Source organism: Peromyscus leucopus, chromosome 11, assembly GCF_004664715.2.
Source record: "Peromyscus leucopus breed LL Stock chromosome 11, UCI_PerLeu_2.1, whole genome shotgun sequence".
Classification (NCBI taxonomy): Eukaryota; Metazoa; Chordata; class Mammalia; order Rodentia; family Cricetidae; genus Peromyscus; species Peromyscus leucopus.
The window spans coordinates 28,670,916-28,691,996 of NC_051072.1; the positions used below are offsets into that span (position 1 = coordinate 28,670,916).

Sequence of the window (21,081 nt, forward strand, 5' to 3'; positions counted from 1 at the left end):
AGAACCTTCTTGTAGGTGGCTCCCAGTCCACCAATGAGAGTCAAGGCCATCAGTATGGTGTGTTCCTGTTAGATATTATGAGCTCCAAGTAGAAATGCCTACTTTTTAAAAGTCTTCCTTGACCCCCCTTTGCAGTTCTGGAGAACTAGGAAATTGTTGATATTTCACATTCAGATAAGGCTGACATCGATAAGGCCTTCAACTGATCAATGGGGTCCATGCACATTCCATTTTTTAGGTAATCAGCTTTACTTAAAGTTTATTATTTTAAATGCTAATCTCATCTGTAAAATCTCTTCACAGAAGTGTCTTGTAAAACACTTGACCAAATATCTGGGTACCACTGCCAAGCCAATTTGACACAGGAAATCAACCAGTCACAGACCTCAGGATAATAATGTACATGCTCAATAGCTATCAATCCTCTCATTCCCTAAGGAACTGAGTCACTGTGAGATCAATCAGCAGCCTACAAAGATCACAGATGAGCCACCCAGGCCCCACGGCTCCTAAGCAACACTCATCTTTTCTTTAACTACAAGTGCTACTTGGGGAGTTTTAGTTTCTTTCTTGTGGTTTGATAAAGGACATTGGTAATTGACAGAGCAACAGAATGATCCAAGTAAAATCCTGGCCCCTGATAACTGTAGTTTTAGAAAATTTATGCTGTACAGCTGTGGAATTGAAGAGATAATAAATTGACCTAGTTACCTGGATTTGAATATGCCTGCTCTGAGTTCTAATTGCTTCCACTCTCTTGAAGTGTGAGTTACATTTTTGGTTAAGCTGTCTGTGGTGGGGAGATGGAAGAGGGTGACAGAAGACACACTGTAATAAAGTAAAACAGGTCAGTCACGGTAGCGGCCATCTTAACAAGGTGCTATTTGAGCAAAGATAAGGGAACATGCAAAAATCCAGAGGAAAGATTTTACAGCTGAAGAAACAACAAGTTTATAAGTTAAAGTTTGTTTGAGAAAGAGCAGGGAGTCCAGTGTGACTGGAGCAAACTGAGTTTGGGAAGACTAGTGGGAATGAGGAGCAGACTGAGTCCAGGAGAGACTAATGGGGATGAGATGGAGAGCGGAAGTGCATAGCTCAGAGTCTTATGTGTCATTTTTATTTGCATATTAGTTCAAATGGGGGCTTGCGGGGCAAAGGGATGGCATGATTTGGTTTTAAAAAGAATCCCATTTTTTAGATTTAGACTGTGTATTGGATCAAGACTGTTGGCAGTGAGAAGAGGAAGAATTGTTGAATCACAGAGACCAGTTGAGTCTATAAAGTACTGCAGCAATAGAGGTAAGATTCTGATGTTTCAAACTACCTGCTTCTTGACCTCTCTAAGAAGTAACAGATGCTAAACGTGGAGTTGGAGGGACAAAGGGACAAAGATGAGATAATGACCACGGAGGTTTGCGGTATCAGTAACTAGGTAGAAGTAGTTACTATCTTTACTCTCTATTGAAATGGTGACTGCAACAGCTATGATTGTAGCACAGTCAGGGACAGGGAATCCGAGTTCTGACTTGAATATAATTGGTGTTGATATGTCCAAAAGAAATCTATGTAACAATGACTCATTGCTAGCCTGGAGATCTGCGGACAGATGAAGGTTTGGGATATGCATTCAAGATTTCTATCTATAGCTTTATTTTTCATTAGATTTGGCTAAACATTTATGAAACCCCTTACTATTTGCCAAGCACTGGTCTAGATATTTGAAGTACAGATAGTAAGAATATATTGTTTTCCTAATAAAATGGAAGAAATCAGCAAAAGTTGGTACATATCACAAGTGTAAGTACAAAGGCTTAGATGCAGGGAAAACAGAATAATTCCACACTTGAGATGATCCAGCAGGAGCTTCAGAGAGAATGTAAACAATTGAGCTGGACTTGAAGGCTGGAAAGCTGCCGTGGGTAGACAAAGCAGGGTGTCCCAGGCAGAATACACACAGGAGTAAATGCAATTTCACTTTTTGTAAGGTAAATTATACTCTTATCACAGAGTAGTTACCTCAGTGCCTGATACATTTCTTCCTCCTAAATGGAAAATATAAAGAGCACATACTACTATAGACCTGTATATGGTCATCCATGAGAACCAGGGACATTTATTTCTGGAGTTAAAACATAGGAGATGCTCTTCATATAAATGACAAAATTTGTCTTGTATTGGTTACTTTTTTTCATACAATACGTGACAAAAAGCAATTAACAGGAAGTAGGCTTGTTTTTATTCCTTTTAATTTTTAATTATTTATTTAATGTAGATGTGTGCGCATGGTCATGGTGGGGTGCATGTGCACGTGTATGCTCATGTTTGCGGAGGTCAGAGGTCAACCTCAGGTGTCCTTTCTCCATCTACTCAGTAACTTTGAGACAGTGTCTGTCAAACAGGTAAGAGTCTCTAATTAGGTTATGTTGAGTGCCAGTGAGCCCCAGAAATCCGCCTCCGAAATGCTGGTCGTGCACCACCAACCTACAAAGCTCCATCTGCTACTACTGTTTGCTAGGGACTCAGGTCTTAGTGCTTGCACAGTAAGGACTTTAGTAACTGAAGTATCTCTCCATCCCTGGTTTATTTGGACTTGGAGCTGAAGAGGATCCGTCCACCATGGTGGGGAAGAGCAGAGCATCTGGTGAGATTTGTGTCCACAGTCGGGAAGCAGAGAGAGAAGAGCGCTAGTACTCAGCTCACTCTCTCCTTTTCCTTCAGCCAGAGCTCTTAGCCCTTGGAATGGAGCTGCCTGTCTCAGTTAATCCAATCTAGAAAGTCTCTCACAAAGCACCCAGAGGTTTGTCTCCCAGCTAGACCCTGTAAAGTTACATCCCAACTTGTTTCTTTAACATCATACACAAGCCAGCGTACCTTTCCATATGCTGTCTGAGAATGAATAGCATGTCTATAGAAGACAGGGTGGCATGTAAAGAAATCTGCTTTTGTGTCTCACAGAATGGGACGCTGCAGCTGAAGCCAGAGCAACGTGAGGACAATCCTTCCCTGTTTAAGCGTGACCCTGAAATCACCTTGGAGCATGATCAGAACTTAGGAAATCTTCCATGAGACCCTGTGACGTCTCCTAGACTAGATGACGATTTGCTCCGGGCTTGGAGAGAGGGGAAGCCGAAAGCGGAGAGAGCACAGGCAGGATGTAAGGAGATAGACTGGCGTTGCCAGAATCCAAAGTGCATTCATGAAAGGCCACCTCAGACAGTGAAGTCAGCTTGTGAGGCCTGCCTGGTCTCCATTCCTGTCAGTACTGTCCTTTCAGTCAGCTTGGCACGCACAGACCACCCAGGAGGAGTTTTGCCTGGCCTCATGGTCTCCTTTCTCAGGTTTCTCTAGGTGGGTAACTCCCGCTTTAAAAGCTCCAGAGTCAGTGATCGCCACTGCTGCTCCATCAGAGCCTGCCTGGTAACCAAAGGATTGTGGGAGTCTCAGAGAAAGCCTGCCTGGGAAACTGAACCAGTTCAAGGCCACTAAGCATCGCAAAACCTGTCCCTGACTGGGACAGGGATGAAACGTACCATTTCCAGAATCTTTCTCCCTTTCTGTATTCTAGAGCCAATAAGGTAGCTGAGACACAGCCGAGGCTCCTGGGAAGGACGCTAATGAAAAAGTTTCCAATTGTATGATTCCTTTGGTCCTGTGTTCCTAGGTTTTCACTCCACCCTTGAAATGAAATGGATATTTTATTCTCTTGCAGTGTTTAGTCGTGTAACTGTGACTCTGGCTCTCAGTGCAATGGGGAAAGGGGGAGGGGGAGTCCCTTTGTAAACTGAAACTGTAAGAAGGTTCTAGATAAGTGGTGTGACAATGAACTGTCAGTACAAAGTAAACAGCAAAAAGATCGCATGACCAGTTGCTTCTGCAGATAGGAGACAGTTCGACAGCCCCGAGCTGGACTTTTGTACCTTTGTACCCTTCTGCCTAGAGAAGTGAGTGGAAACTGACCTTTTGGTGCTTCACGAAAACACTGATGTACCACTCTGACTTTGGGAAGTGCTTTGACAACTCCTGCCTGGTTAATTTTTCAACAAACTGGAACGGGGTAGCAAGAGCCTGTGTCTGAGTAGTTAAAATTCTAACCCTAGGTCACCAAAGAGGACAAACCTCAGACTGGACCCTCGTCCTGCTTGCTGTCCCTGCAGGCCTGTGCTCTGTAATCTAGTTAGCTCTCTGCAAACATGCATGCATTCTCTGTAAGTTACCCAATTTTTCTCCACTTTTTAACCTCTCCGACAGGGAAGCTCCTTATTACTGTGTCCCAGTGACCAGGAGTTTGAAAATCAGGGCCAACTGGGTAACCCTGAGTAACGGCATGGTGGACTCATGACACTTCCCAAGGTGTCTTCTTCCGGCACCTGCAGGAGGTGCACTTCTTCTCTGTGAGTGTCCTCTGAACACACAGCCCGCACTTGGGGACTTCTAGATCCAGCCTTCTGTCGGGGAACCCGGTGGGTGGAGAGCTGGGAGGTCTCCCGCAACTACCAATATTTTCCTCTAGGAGGAGCCCCGCCGCCCAGTTGAGAGTGACGCGCACAACTCCGAACTCCGTGCCAGAAAGGCTTCATCCCAGCCCCGGGGAATGAGTAGCGGGGGCGGCGCTCGGCTTCCCCGCAGCGGGTCCGGAGCCGGCCGCCCTCCACTCCCGCCGCCCCATCGCTCGGGCAGCCTGGAACCCCGCAGCCACGGCCCCTCGCTGAACAGAAGGCCGGCCGCCTTTTCCCACCCCTCCCCTCCCTGGCTCTCCCCTCCCCGCCTCCCTTCCCGTTTCACCCCGCCCCCTTCCTCCTCCCCGAGCCTGACAGCCCACGAGCTGCCAAGCAGGGCGCAGCCATGGGAAGAGGAGGCGGTCTAGGGAGCGGCGGCACCGGCAGAGGCGGCTGCTACAGCGGCGGTGGTGGCGGCGACGGCTGCTGCTGAGCCCCGGCGACCGCGGGGACCCCGGGCTGGGGCCACGCGGGCCTGAGGCCTCGGCGCCAGCGGCCCCCGCGAGGACGCGAACCCGCGCTCTGTCTCCCGAGGCGAAACTCCGAGGTACTGGAGGGGGACTCCCGGGGAGTCCAGCTCTTATTTCCCCCACTTTGTGCCAGGAGACCTGGGAGTAGACCTGGGCATGCCAACTGTTTATGAAAATGAGGATCACTTTTATGTATTTGCCTAGATAATTTTCTTTTTTTTGCATGAGTTTGAGGTGGGCTGTATTCTACTCCTCTCAAAAGTTGTTTTTTGCTGATGGGTTGTTGTAACCCGATCCATGTCCTGGAAGAGAGTGTGTGTGTGTGTGTGTGTGTGTGTGTGTGTGTGTGTGTGTGTGTGTGTGTGTGTGTGTGTGTTGGCGCTGTGTGAAGCTGAAAGTTCATGGGGTCGACAAGGAATTGGGGGCGGCAGGCAAACCTTCCCAGCCTGGCTCCTGCTCCAACCAGGGTGTGAGGTGTGAGGTGCAAGGAGAGGCTTCCTCCTAAGACAGTTTTGTGAGTCTTCAAAGTTTCCCGAATGTATTTGTTTGCCATCATCAGCGTGCCAAGCTGGGGCAGGAATTGTCCAGGCTGCTGCTGCTGCTGTCAGAAGCGAGTCCCCGTCGTCCACGGGTGGAGAGACCCGGGGGACTTCTGAGGGTGGGCTGTAAGTGCGTGACCCCTGCAGCGTTCCGCCTTTGCACGTCTGTGCAGGCTTCAGTTGCACGCCGCCAGCAGAGGAGCTGGGGTCAGGAGAGTCACCACCATGAGTCTCCATGAACTGGGGTGGAAATTGTGGCAAGTCCAACTGTCCCAGCTCTGGACACAGTCGTGGTTATGAAATCAACCAGGCTCAAAGTTCTGATAGAACGGCAGAGAGAATCTTGAGCGCTGAGCGGGTGAGTGGGGTAGGTGCGTGTCTGAAAAGGGGGGGCGGCGGCGCTGGCTACATGCAGTGGGTTCAGGACAGGGCTAGCCACTTGTGGGTGCATGGGGGAAAACTATTTCTAGGCAAGAGCTTTATATATAGCGCTGGGGAGTGTGTCTGCAGTATCGGCTGCAGGGCTCCGTGGTCTGGCTCTAGTGTGTGTGCGTGTGTGTGCTGAAGGAGTGTGCCGTGTGTGGGTGCTGTGTGTATGGCACGTGTGTGGGAGCGCCCTGGGAGGTGTGTTGGCCTCCTGAGCCAGGGTGTGGAGAAGGAGAAAGAAACCGTAGACTGGAAATGGTCGTTTCTGGAGCTCTCAGGAAAGCTGAGTGAGAGAGCATTTGAGCGTACAGGAGATAGATGCACATGTCGTTCCAGAACTTGAGAGATGAGGACAGATTTGTTGTGGGTCTCTGTGCCTCTCAGGGTGCTGCTGTTTGTGTCCGGGGGATAAGTGGTCTCAGGAGTGCTTACCCTTCAACTCCACGGGCTGTGTCTGAGACAGTGTTTACCTCTTCCTACAGAAATCGGATGTATAGTAGCAACTGTTGCTCCACGCTCCTTCCGACCTGGACCACTCAAGGTGTCCCTTTATTCTTGAGATGACAGCTACTGAAATATTTCCACAGATTAAAATGTTACATAGAAATGAAATAACATACCAGAAAATAGAGTACTGGATATGTATGTGGGTGTGCGTGTGATATATATATATATATATATATATATATATATATATATGCTGTAGGCACATACATATGCATATATATGCATGTAGGTATATGATGTAGTTAGAAACTGTCTTTCCTTTTGAGAAAAGAAAAGCTCTGTGTTCTGGGATTAGATGCTAAAAGGCCTCCAGTCTCTGATTTTTCTCTCCAGAAAGACCTCTGGATGCACTAGAAGGGTGCGTGTCAGCAAAGAGACCCCCGGCAAATATTATTTGTAGCTTAAAAAGCCCGATCCAGCCTCCGTGGCCTTCCTTCACCCTTATAAACTTTTGGCTTCACATTAGTCTAGAGGAAATTGGTAAATCAACACTCAATGACACTTTTGTTTCTTTTGGGAGCAAATAGATCACAGTGAAATTGTAGTTTTGGTCTCCTGAACACCACGGAAAGTCGATGCCTAATGAGCAAAGGTGTGAAATGAAAGCCTGTAAATGCAGTGGCAAAGTGACGACATTACCGCATATTTTCTCAAAGTGAGCCCAACTTTGCCTGGTAAATATTTGCTTCAGTCAGGGTTTGTGGCTGTGTTTTTGATTATTAGTTTTTAAACAGTCGACTACACCCCATAAACCACTTTCAAATGGACACAACAGGCCTTGACTATGCTATCGCTGGCGCCTGGGTTAACAGATGTTTATGGTGCTTGGTAACCTATGGGACTGTCATGTGGAGTGTCTTGTTAGCTCAGGACATAATGTTTATAGCACAATGTAATAAATGAAGCTACAGTTGCAGCCTGCTTCTGCCAAGTGCATGAAACACCCCCTTGTGGAAACAAATCTTGAAGTTGATCCAACTTGGCCAGCCTTTTTGGCTATCTGCTGGTGAGCATTGTTAATGTACAGATAAATCTGAGAGATACAGGAGGAATGTGGGGCAGCAGATTGTTTAGCTTAGAAAAAGGCATAGGCTCTATTTGTAAAAAGCTACTAACCTGAGGATTAAGCGTCTTTGCTCTTTCCACTAGCAGATGCCATGATTTTGGAGGCGTTTGCTTTACACTCAGTCTGAGCCAAAAGACCAAGAAGCAATACATAGTTGCTCTTGAAGACTGAGTTTTTAAATGTCAATAGTGGAAATAGGTCTGCTTCTTGGTGTGTGGTTACACAAACCTACACTTTTTTCTTTACAAAAGAAGACTGGATGTAGCACAGAAAGACCACCTAGCATGCATAAGGCCCTTGGATCAATCCCCAGCGTGAGGGGAGACCTACCCTGACATAGTAATGATCTGAATAACATGAGCATGTAAATCTTGAGCTGGCGAGAACTGGAGTTTGATAAGACTGAAATCAACCCCTCAGCGAGTTGTATAAGCAGGGAGGAATGTCCTGTTTAGAAAGTGAGGTTTGTTTTTCCCCAATCTGGAACAGCTACATGTAAGAAGTGATATATCTGCTTAGTTTGATGACTACTTAAAAGGTGATTTTATGCAGTGTGTGAATCTCCACTTCAATGTCTAGTCTAGTCAATAACTAGTCTGTCTGGGAAAGAAATAGACAAGAAACTGAAACCTTGCTTTCTCACTGGCCAGTTTATTCTATACCTTTCTCGGGAGAAAATTCAGCCTTGTACTAAATCAACTTATTAAAAAAGCAACCTACTTACTTACTCTTCAACTGAATCTAATCTTTCTTGCTATTTTATAGAAATCTTTCTGTATTTGAGCCCCATGTTTTTTTGTTCCTAAATTCTTCTTCCCTGTTCTAGGAGTCTTTCTTACTCACCACAGCACCTTACCTTTCTCTGCCATGAGGAATATGCCTCAAGTTCCCTATTCTTTCTGCCCCTAACTAATACATATTGCCTAAAACACAGATTAGGAATTCTTGGCTCTATGCATTCTTTATTTATAAAGACAGCTTAATATTGATGGTTTTTTTTAGCCATCTCATTACACCATTGACTAATTTCAAACCTGTAAGGAAGATAAGATGTTCTTTTTGGATTACTATGTTTCTATAGTTGATGTAATAGCTTCATGTGTTTTTTTAAGCCTGAACTTGCTATAAATCAATACAAAGTGTAATAGTGGAAATATAATTTTACATGCTATGTAGATAGCTCCTTAACTTTTTCCTCCCCATCAAAGAATGCCTACGAAGAAAATCACAGGACTAGAATTTTCTGAAGATAAGCAAGTTGCAGCTACGTGTTGCAGACAGGTTCTGACTTCGATGTATTTCTTTCACGGACCTTATTGTGTCTGCTTTCATGAGCATGAGTCACTAGTGGCAATCAAACATTTATTGAAGGCTTGTTCTACCCAAGTCCCAGAGAGTGTGCCATCTGGCCTCAAATGAGGTGAAAGTACATTGGGCAGAAATGCTTCCTTTGGCAACTGGGATTTGAGATGTGAGTAGAGGACATGACTAAATCAACAAGCTGCTTTTTACTCGGGAGGTAAATGGCTTGCTAATGTCACAGGCAACTCTAAGTGCTCGGTTCCCATTAGAAAGTATAGTCCAGCACCTGTATGAAATTAGGTCCCCATATCCTGCAGTCTGTCTAGCTGGGAAATAGAATAATGTTCTGCTACTCATGATTTATAAGGTCTAAGCTACCATAATGAGAGATGGGAAAGCTGGCTTACACGTGGAAAGGGTGTGGTTAAGAAAGCAAACCCTTGTGTATATGTTACCATATTAGACCAACGACTGTGGAACCTGCATGGGACAGGCCTAGGCCCTCTGCATACGGGAGACAGTTGTGTAGCTGGGTCTGTTTGAGGGACCCCTGGCAGTGGGGTCAGGATCTATCCCTGGTGCATGAGCTGGCTTTCTGAATCCCATTACCTATGGTGGGACACCTTGCTCACCCTTGGTGCACTGGGGAGGGACTTAGTTCTGACTCAACTGAGTGTACCAGGCTTTGCTGACTCCCCATGGGAAGCCTTACCCTTTTGGAGGAGGGGATGAGGAGTGGATCAGAGGGGAGACTGGGGAGGGGGGCAGGAGGAGGGGTGAGAGGGGCATCTGTGGTTAGCATGTAAAATGAATAAAAAAATTTTAAGAAAAAAAATAGCAAGCCCTTTAGGGCTCATTGACTGGAACTTTGCCACTTATACACTGATTATTTCCTCTGGAATTTTTTTTCTTTTCTAAGAAAATAATAGTGACTACCTTGTATTTCCACATCTATGAGGTCTGTAGCAACTATGTCTTGTGAATACCTACCTGCTGTGATTGGTTTGATGTCTGGGGCTTCTTAACAAATTTTGAATTCTACTTCTATCTGCTCAGGATTGTCCACAAGAGTGTCTATGGGGGTTGTTTGTGGTGCATGATAATCATTTCTCTAGATTAATATGATCCTGATACCAGTGAACTATAATTATCAGGTTATAAATGTGTTGAAACATAAGCCAGCCTATATCTGTATGGTTGGATCTAAGATAAAAGGGCATCCTAGCAAGAAGATCATGTGTGAGTAACCCAGCAGAGGTGATAGGAAATTCCCTGAAACAATAACAACAACCCGTTCTACATTGGAACATACAAAAATTTTGCAAAGTGAAGTTGTATCTTTATGAACCTTCCAGCAGGGAACAGCTTACAGTGCTATACATACAAACTTGATGTAATAACTGTTTGGTTGTTTTTTCACTAGTTTAGAAAATAAAACATTTTAAATAGTTTTGCATTCAAAAATCTTAGAAGAGACATTTCACTTAATTCCTCTAGTGTACAGGAGGCTTACGATAATTCATTGGTCCAAAGAAAAATTCTTATTATTTTGCTTCAAAAATGTGCTTATTAAGAATCATGTCCACTTTTTCCTGCTAGTGTTAACATTGCAAGGGAAAGTAGAATGCAACCATTGCAGAGCAGAGTCATGAGCAGGTACCTCCCTTGCCTCCAGCTGGTCTGATACCAGATGCTGTAAGCCCATCTGCACTTGGATGATGGCTGACGAGAAATTCAAACTTCAGTTTTGCTTTCTGTTTGTCAGAAAGTTGACTTTGTTCTTGGGTAACATGATGACTAGGGATCCCAATTCATCCTGTCAGTTCCCATTCGAGACTACTTCATATTAGGTGATTTTTAGCCTAGAAACCTTCCATTTGGCAAAACGAAGTGAAGAAAACACCTGGTAAAGGAAATATGAATGATACATTATGAAAAGATCCCAGAAAATAAAGACTGTTCAATATCTTCTTCCCAAAAGGACAGAGAAAAATACCAGAATCCCTGAGCAAGGTGATAATAGGTGAAGAAAATATGCCATGCTTAGATTGATCAAATAAAAAAGATTAAAACAAGAAGCCAGAGAATGAAGAGGATTGACATATTAACAGTGTAGTATCATCTTCCTTACAGATGTTGCCCAGGTGATATCTTAGTTTTCATACATACTCACTAAGTAGTCTATTGATGGCTTTGCCTTAGTAGTAGGAAGACATATTGGGCAATCAAAGGGTTAACAAGAGACTTGAGAGACTGGGGCCAAAGAGATGCAGATAATAATGACTACTGGATCTAGGTATGTAGTGCAACTTTGTTTGAGTTCCTTAGTTCAATAATGGCACCTGATGACAAGCATCCTAGAATGAATCCTGTTCACAGCTTTGAAACATCCACAAGTTCAAGCCATATGGAGACATGATATGATTTCTTCTTTATTAAAAAATTATTTTATGTAGATGGGTGTCTTGCCTGCATATAAGTCTGTACATCACATGGGTGACTGATAACCACAGAGACCCAAAGAGGGAATCACCTCTGAGTTGGAGTTACATCCACTTGTGGCCTTCACATGGTTGTTGGGTCCTCAGAAGAGATCAAGTACTCTTCATTGTGACATCTCTCCAGCCCTAACTTAGGCACAGTTAGGCTGGGTCTTCATAGACCCCCATCACAGCCATGAGGTTTTAAGTTTGGTTGCACAAAATTGAGCATCTCTATGAGAATTATATCATCTAAAAAGTTATTTTAAAAATACTTTGGGAAAGATGTTGAATAAATAAGTCCCTGTCCCAGGATACAAGTTTGGCCAAGCCAGTGGTATTTTTTTTTTTTTTTGGTATCCCTGTGTAAAATCAAAGACAGAGCATGTATTTACTGAGTCATTAATGTGTCCTTACAAATGTGATACACATTGGAATATAAAAATAGTATAATGCATTACTCTTGAATTAGGACCCAACATTCAAGATAGAAATACAAGATTACTAATGTATATAATGAGATTATGAACAACTAATAGCTGAGTTCAATTAAAAGTACTATCATAGAACTATAAACTATATAGTTTTTTTTTTAAAAAAAAGAAGGGGTGTTTATTTGGGCCAAAGGATTTGAAGGGACGCCCCAATAAGCAAAGCAGCTCTTGAGGCAGTTCTTACATTGTAGTAATTTCTTTCCTTGGATAAAAAGGATTTAAGATGTTTTATGGCAGGAAGTTGGAAACTGAGGACCAGCAAGTATGCCCAAAGCTCCCTAGGGTTATTGGTAACAGATGATCAGGAAGGGCTTACCTGTGGATTTTTGATGTAATAGAAACTCTTCCTGTACCTACAGATGCTGTGTATATGAGCTCCTCACGGGTTGGGCACTGGGGAGGCCACATTGAGCCCAGAGCTTATTGGAAGGGTGGGTAGCTGCTGCATGGTATTTCTGCACACTTCTGTTTCTCAAATGTTATATAAACTCAATTTCAACATTTCTTCTTTAGTACTATTCTAAGAGACCTGTTAATCATGCCAATAATAAGATTTCTCTTTAAGAACACTCTATTAAGCATTCCTTACAAAGGAAGAGTTATTCTGAGGAGCCCATCTACCCTTCCATTTCCCTGTCCCGGGGCTTTCTAGACCTTAAGGTCATGAACCAATCACTCTAAGCTCTGTCTCTATGCCAGGTAATGTAGAGAGCATTTGTAAATATATTTATAATAAGAATTTAAAAGAGTTATATGTTTTTAATTCAGGGCTGCTGAATTTTTGTGAGACCAGGAACAATTCTATACATACACCTCCTAAATGCCAGGAGACCCCTACTAAATTCTAAGTAAAGCATCCTCATTTTATTTAAAGATGGAAATAAGAGTCCCTACAATGAGAGAGTGACAGATTTACAACCCAATTCTATCTTTATGCTAGACTCTTTCTGTTATATTTTGTTAACTCCTATTAACATAAAATATGAAAACAGAATCTCTTTTCATTAGTGTGCTTTCTATTGTTAATAACATAATACTACTTGCTGGGCCAATAATGTAGAAAATAGGTTTATTTTAGCTATCAGTTCTGGATATCTATGGGTGTCAGGCCATATATGAAGATTGTCATACAGCTAACCTTTTGTAGGTAGTTCAGGGTGTTACATAGCAAGAGGCAGGGAGCATGAATATGTGTCTTGCCTGGTCTTTTCCTCTCCTCTTGCAAAGCCATGACTATTTGGTCATAGGAGTTCCACCCTGATGATCTTATCTATTTCTAATCACTTCCCAAAGGCCTCATCTGTAAACATCATACTTGGATCAACTTTCTACACTTTCAGTACCTCACAGGGATTAAATTTCAACACATAAACCCTTAGGGGATACATTCTGGCTACAACAAACATGTTTATCTGTGCCATTCATACGGGAGAGTGACAGTTAGTTGGGCTAACTATCCAAGTGGATAGAATGTGAACCGAGACACCTGATATACTTGACCAACAGTTCTTTCCTTTGGGAACACACGCAGATTTGCCATAAATTTCCGTTTGGCAGATGCCAGTGAGGGGTGTCAGCTATTGTGAAATCCTAAAGATAGTTTGGTATTCTACACAAGGCACGAAGTAGACTTTGAAATCAAAGAGGTCTGGCTTCTTCACTCGATGTAGATCCAGCTCTGCCTACTTTTTTTTTTATTCATTTTCTCTATGAATCTGAGAAGGTTAAAAATCCCTCAGATTTCTCTGCAAAAATGATGGCCATGATCCTTACTTCACAAGGCTTCTATAATTTAAATGAGCGGAAGAAGTGCCTGGCAAATATTGAACTCACCAGAGGGAGATGACTTCCTGCAAGACCCTGTGGAGACGATTGAAGATTGAAGACTTCAAATCTTCACTGCAAAATACCCACTTGAAACTAATTAAAGTGTATTTTTTTAAATTCTTCCTTCTTATCCAAGACAACTAAATTAGGGCTTTAATGAGTTCCTGAAGTGCTCATTTGTTCTTAACTTTTAAAATCTCTCTCCTTTAAAAAGCGCTGCTCATTAAAGATTAGCTTCTTATGACATCCCGATCACTGCCTAAGCTGTTGCTATATTGCAAAAATACAGGGTTATTTACCCGCATCCTTATTGGTGACTTGTGAATCTTGAATTTTAAAAACAATACTAAAAGTTATTCTTGATGCACGTCTATCTGCCAATGATGAAAGATCCTTGTAGATCTTTCATCATTGGGAGATGTCTATCTGCCAATAATGAAAGATCCTCCCTAAGCAAGGAATGCTTTGCAAAGTTAAGGGATGATTGAAAGTTGATTATGGTAAGGACATTCCTGGGTAAAGAATGCTTATGGTGATACAGTGTGAAGGACAGGACCTGGGGAGTCCACACACAGAAACAACAATTTTAATTTTTGACACTGAAGAAATATTCCTATATGAACAAGTAGGTACACAATTTCCCATTATAAGGGCAATTTCAAATTCTTTATCAAAGAGTAATTGTCTAAAAAATTAAATTCATAACACTCCTACAGTTGGAAAAGGAACACATAATATAACACATATATTAATTAGCAAGTGAACATGAAGAAATAAACATTTCCAAGGAGAAAAATAAACCCTGTGTATAGTAAAGGAATACTGAAATGAATTTGCTAAAACAGGTCTGTCCTTTCCACTGGACATGACTGATTTGCATTTGTGTGGATAAAAGTCATCTTCAGACTCATTTTTTTAACATTAAATTCTAACTCCTCACAATTGTGAAATAGTCTAGTCAAAGATAAAGACTCTGGCCCTCTATAAGACTGCCTATTTTCCAGATGCATAACTTAAACAGCTTTTGGCTATGGGAAATTTTAAGTCCAAAGTAAAGAGAATAGTATTTTGAGTCTCAGGAAGTGATTAGTCAGCTTGAGCAATCATTAATCATTAAATTAATATAATTAATATTAATCATTATATCCTGTCTTTTCATAAGCTATGAATACTTTTGTATTCATCACCAACTAAAAGGTCCACTATTTTAAATATATATTTGTCAATACTTTGTGGGTAGAACGATTATGTACTTTCAAACCAACTTTGGTTTATTAAAACACAAGTTATGAGGGAGGAAGGATTTTAGCAAAGTAACAAAGTGTGCATAGATCTTTACAAGGCTAGTTCTCTTCTCATTCAAACCAACTGTCTCCTCCTTGGGAAAATGCTTCCCAGAACCTCACTGGAGTAACTTCTCCTTACTAGGTCAATATTTAATTTGATCCTGTTTTATTTTCTTGCCACTATTCATCATTGGTATTACATTATTCATTAATTTGTGGTAAATTTAAAAAGCAAATTTAATATAATACTATCAGACAAGTTTCAGTCATCACCTAGTTTCCCATGCTTTATTCCTGCTAACTGTGAGATGCTTATCTCTGACAGATGAGAAAAATGAAAGTCAATTAAGTTCTTGTCCAGTGACTCACAGTAAGTAACAGCTAAAGCTTACACATCTTTATTTTATTCTACTCTTAATAATATATTTAATTATTTCCACTCTTCTCCATATGTTCAACCACTAACCTTGGTGACTTTGTTCTAGAGAGACAGTGTTTTAAAATTATCTGCTATCAAACTGCAACAGGACACTGAATTAAGAATTAGCCTTGAATTTACATTTTTTTTTTTTTTTTTTGTTTTTCGAGACAGGGTTTCTCTGTGTAGCTTGCGCTTTCCTGGAACTCACTTGGTAGCCCAGGTGGCTCGAACTCACAAAGATCCACCTGGCTCTGCTCCGAGTGCTGGAATTAAAGGCGTGCGCCACCACTGCCCGGCAGAATTTACAAATTATTTTTAAGCTTATGCTTGTAAAACTTGTTTTTTTAAATATGTTGATGGGCACATAAATTAACAGCAAAGCTCCTTAGAAATTCAACCATACTCCATTCACTAGTAGTGTTTTGATACAGAGTAGTAACAGATATGAAAGTAAATGTCTCCAGGGGAGGATATTGATCTTGCATTATAATTTAAAGAATTTTGATATTTTATAGTTTTTCAATTTTTCTATAGTTATTGGCTATTTCCTTTTTGAGAAGTTACATGAAGGATGTAGAATATTCAAGGAAATCGTTGAGTGATCTTTATATTTGCAGTGCTCCAGCTAAAAACTACTCTCTGTTGGGTTGGAACTTAGGGCATGAAGTTCAAAAATATGAGTTCTTGTAAATTGCTTGAGCTTTGACTCTGGGAAGATAAACAACATGCATATCGAGGCTAACCAACACCAAAATTCTTCTAACCTCTAATTCCAAATTGAGACAAGAATGAGCTTTAAGGTTTTTTGTTTACTTTTGTCTTGATTACAAGTTGCTGGAAGTCTAGAGTTAGTATCTAATAACATAAAATCTAAGCAAAACACAAATTATTGGCTCGGAAAGATATCTAATTTCTAAGATACACACAGAAAATCATGTAAAATGGACATTTTTTTCCATCTGAAGGGGTAAAAGTAGAGATTGATTAAGAGGCAATCCTTTATGCATCTCAATATATAAAATGTTAAATGTTTTTAAAGGAGAAAAACCATTGTCTTTCAGAAAACATATATGAGATTGTTATTTTTACTTACATGGCTATATTAATTTGGCATTGTTTTCAACCATGACCTTTGATCCTTTGTATATATAATTATGAGCACAATCTACAAATGTAGATTTGCAAACTTTACCCCATTAGGCCTCCTTAGGGACCATGTAATGTACAGAGAACAGATACAGTCTGACTGCCCTGTATGCCTCTAGTCAACAAAAGACTGTGCATTGATCCTTTCTATACACAACCCTTAGATCATTTAAATTGCAGAGACAAACTTTCTCCTTAAAAAAGGGGTGGGGATGGGAGATGGCTAATAGTGTAAAGGCTTTATGCACATAAGACTGACAGCGAAGAACATACATAAAAAGCTGGATATGGTGGCTGGAGAGATAGTTCAGCAGTTAAGAGCACTAGCTGCTTTTCCAGAGGACCCAGGTTCAATTTCCCAGCATCACATGGCAGCTCACAACTGTCTGTAACTCCAGTTCCTGGCAATCTGAGCCCTGTTCTATCCTCTTTTGGTCCATGCATTACACAGACATGCAGGCACAATACCCATACACATAACTTAAAATAATAAAATACTTATTTTTGTGTGAATGTGCTCACATACATCTGTAATCCTATCACTTCTGCAATGAGATAGGGAACAGAGACAGGAAAACCATTCCAAAGCTCACAAACCAGTTAGCCTGGAGTATGCAATGTATCAAGAAGAGGCAGAAATGAGAGACCCTGCCTCAAACAATGTAGAAACAAAGAACAGACTCCCAAAAGCTGTTCTCTGACTGACACATACCTGCCCACACTCATATTCATTCTCTCTCTCTCTCTCTCTCTCTCTCTCTTCTCTCTCTCTCTCTCTCTCACACACACACACACACACACACACACACACACACACACACAAAATAAAATAAAATAAAAAAGTATAAAATTTTAGGTTTAAGCCTTGAGTGTATTTCATTTTTTGAGTAAGATACTCTCTTTCATCATGTGTCTAGGAAGTACTCCAATTTCTAGAAGGAAAAAATGTTTACATTAGCCTTTCTATGTCTGAGTTTCAGATTTGCTTTCATAAATGCTATCTTGTAAGCAGTTACAAGGCAAAGGAGTATGTCTTCTTGATTTAGCATACATCTAAATCATTAGCCTAAACAATCACTGCTATGTAGTCTGCACTCAAGTGGTACTTCTTGTGGATTCCAAGCTCACTTTTCATATGAAATTGCTTAATCACAACCAATATCCCATGATTTATTTGGTTAAACAATCAAGAAAACTTAACAGTGAGAAACTAATTTGATAAGGTATCCACAGGTGACATGCAATACAGTCAAGATTCAAATGCAAATAAATCTTCCAAATTCCAAATGCAGTCTAACCCTCATTTTTCTAACAACTACCACCTATGCTGTATCCTTTCGTATTCTTACTTTCAAGACATGTGGTTTAATTTCATTCCCTTTGGGTGTGGGCTGAGCTTATATGGCATATTGTTAATGACTGGAGTAAAGTGGAAGGGAACGTATACAGCTTTGGAGACTGAGTCATTCCCTGGGCATTATGAGTTCTGATCTTGTCGATCTAGCTCCTAAACTTTTTGGAAAACTACTTTGGGGAAACCAGATGCCTTTTCTTTACTGTCCTCTGGAGACACTCAGATGAAAAGGAACCAAAGAGTCTCCAGCAGCCAACATGGAATCAGGAGCCAAGGCTCTCTGTTGAGTAGACCTCTACTAACAACTACCATGAGAATAAGGGTATTCATTAAGTTTGCATTGTCATCATAAAACATCATGACCTAGGCAACTTACGGAAGGAACTGATTGGTGCTTACTGGTCAAGGGGGTAAGAGTCTATCACCAGCACGATGGGGAACATGGCGGCAGGCAGGCAGGTGTAACAGTGGAGTAACAGCAGAGAGCTCACATCTCTAGGGCAAGCAGAAGGCAGGGAGAGCTAATAGAAATGGAGCAAGTCTTTTGAAATGTTAAAGCCACTCCCAGTGACATACTTTCTCCAGCAAGGTCATACTTCATACTCCTTCCCAAACAGTTCCACTAACCAGGAACCAGGTATTCAAGCATATGAGCTTATGGGGGCCATTCTCATTCAAACCATCACAGTAAGCATGGAGGTGAAGGCCTTTCGCAACTCACAATAGTTTGACTGTAACCTTCTAGAAGACCATAAGCTAACATCATCCACTTAAGCAGCCTCTAGGACTCTATTCCCATTCTCTACATTAACAAATGCTAATTGTTTTAAACTGCTGAATCTTTTGTTAATATTTTATGGGCCAATACCTAATTAACACAGCCTAATGTTGCCTTAGGCATTTTTCTTAAAAAGAAATTATATTAACTTCACTAAACTTAATATTTTAATACTTGATAAAGCAAGGTGAGACTTTTAAGGAGAAAATACTACCACATTGAAGTAGTAAATGGTAAGGCCAATGAACACAATGGTGCAATGGTTGTGGACTTCTTTATTTGATTTTGTAAGTCAAAGGATAATCACTTTTTAAAAAAGTCTATGATTTCAGGTCCTCTAGCTGGATAAGTAGGTAAAGGTACTTAGTGAATCCTGACAAACTAAATTCAAATCCTGCGCCTCACGAGGTAGAAGAGAGCCAACTCCTGCAAGTTGTCCTCTGGCTTCTACTCACATGTACACACACACACACACACACACACACACAACACACACACACACACACAAAGTAAATACATTCTTCCAAAGAAGGATATTAATAACAGTATTTCTGAGGATAGCATGTTGAACTTTATAGGAAAACTTGGGAACTATTTTGTTTGGTTGCTCATCATTCAGGGTTAAATTGTCAGGAACAAGATTGTAATTTACATGATTTAAGGGGGATATAAAGCATAGTTGAATTTTAACCTCTTCCCTGGTAATTTTCCTCAGCTTCTCAATAGGGTCTTGGAAGCTCATAAATCAAGGCATTTCTCAGTTTTCTTTATAAATGGCACTGATTCTGCTTTATGGCCACTTGCTGTTTAATGAATGACTCATGTCTGATTCATATCTTTAGATTTTTGAGTCCAAGAATTGGTATGAGACTCAGAAATGCAGTATTCTAAGCTCATACAAAGATGGACTCTGAAAAGAAGAGAAGTTTAAATATATATAAATTGATTTTCGTGCATGTGTATGTACAGAATTTGAAACATTTTAACTTCTTATACAGATGTCTATTGACTTGTCTCTTAAAAAATACATGCAAGTGACATTTTCTTATATACTGACAATGTGATTAAGGGAGCCAAGGAATTCATTCATGAGGTAGTATCCAGAATGACTGCAAAGTAGGAATGGTGGCTTTCCTGTGTCTCAGGACTGGAGATGATAGATCACCCCCCCAATCCACCCCAGTTATTGCTTTTCATGCTGTTTTCCCCGTGTAGCTTATGCCATGAATGGTCAAAAAAAACTTTCTATATTGAACCAACCTTTATGAAAGGATGTCTGAACTTAATACATGAGGTGTACTATAGGGGATGGAAAAGATAAACACTGATATTCTGAGTGCAAATATTCCACCATTTCCAATTATTATCTTATTTGTTTGTTAACTCACAAACACATCCATTAATTCAACAAATATTTATCAAACATTTACATTTTTTCAGCACAGCAGACTGATTACATACTGGAATACTATGACAAGCAGCCTATGCCCTAAAATATTTCATAATCTAGAATACAGAAGGATATTAACTAAGAATAATTAAAAAGCTTTTATAATGGGTGTAAAAAAAAAAAGCCTGATCAAGGCTGAGTTTACTGTACAGGAAAGCCTTCAAAAGGAGGGGTGTTTGAGATGTAAAGGATCATAAATCTGAAGGATGGCATCCTGGACAGAGTCGAGTAGAATTCAGGAAGCTGCCCATAATTTTTAGAATTGAAAACAGTCCAGGTCTACTAGAAACTGCTTTCAAAGCTGGAAACAAAACAGTCAAGAAAGTCAAAACGAGCATGATCTCACTTAAAGCATCCCTGGAGGAACATCCAGAGTGATGTTTGATCACATGGCAGTTCATTGTGGTCCAGCCAAGTAGACATATAAATTAACACTAAGGAAAGATTCAGCATGACCTTCTCTGGATTAAACAGCAATTAAAATATCCTAATTCATCACACTTGATGAGTTGATACATGTCAGCTATTATATGATGTATAAAAACTTGTACTACCAACTTCTTTTCTTTTGATGATTAACATACACATACACACACATACACACACACATACAGACACCTATTTATTATTTATTTATTATTTATTTATTTATTTATTCAACAACAGTTGAATAGTTCTATGCACATAGAGGACCCAAAGACTATTTAGTACCAATGACAAGAGATTTTGTAATGGTGCACTTTGTATAGCAAAATATCCCCAGCAGGTAAGAGAATTCCAGGTGACTGCAACTTGAACATTAACCAAAAGGCTTGCTGCTGTTTTCAGCTCACTCATCTGTGCTGTAGAAGAAGCAGCCTCAGAAGCTTTTATTTATCTCCTTTTAGCTTCATTTTGTCACCACCAATTAATTTCAAATACTTGTTATTTTGACCAGTACCTTGAAAATCATCTTCTTGTAGACGAATTGATTTTTAGATTCCCGAGCCTGGTATTCAAAACTCTATGGTTTTAGCCTAACCCATCTTTTTTTTATCTT

At 40.8% G+C, this 21,081-nt stretch overlaps 1 protein-coding gene across 2 annotated transcripts in view; it reads left to right on the forward strand.

The window, feature by feature from the left end:
* Positions 1–4,851: 4,851 nt before the first annotated feature.
* The window catches only part of Ghr (growth hormone receptor), a 246,328-nt gene continuing 230,098 nt past the window's right edge, over positions 4,852–21,081 (forward strand). The window contains exon 1 of one of the 2 annotated variants that reach the window (XM_028875569.2): positions 4,852–5,043. The gene's annotated coding sequence lies outside the window, so the exon portion shown is untranslated. Of the gene's footprint in view, positions 5,044–5,714; positions 5,864–21,081 lie in introns of those variants that run through there. The other variant, XM_028875570.2, reaches the window with a different exon arrangement.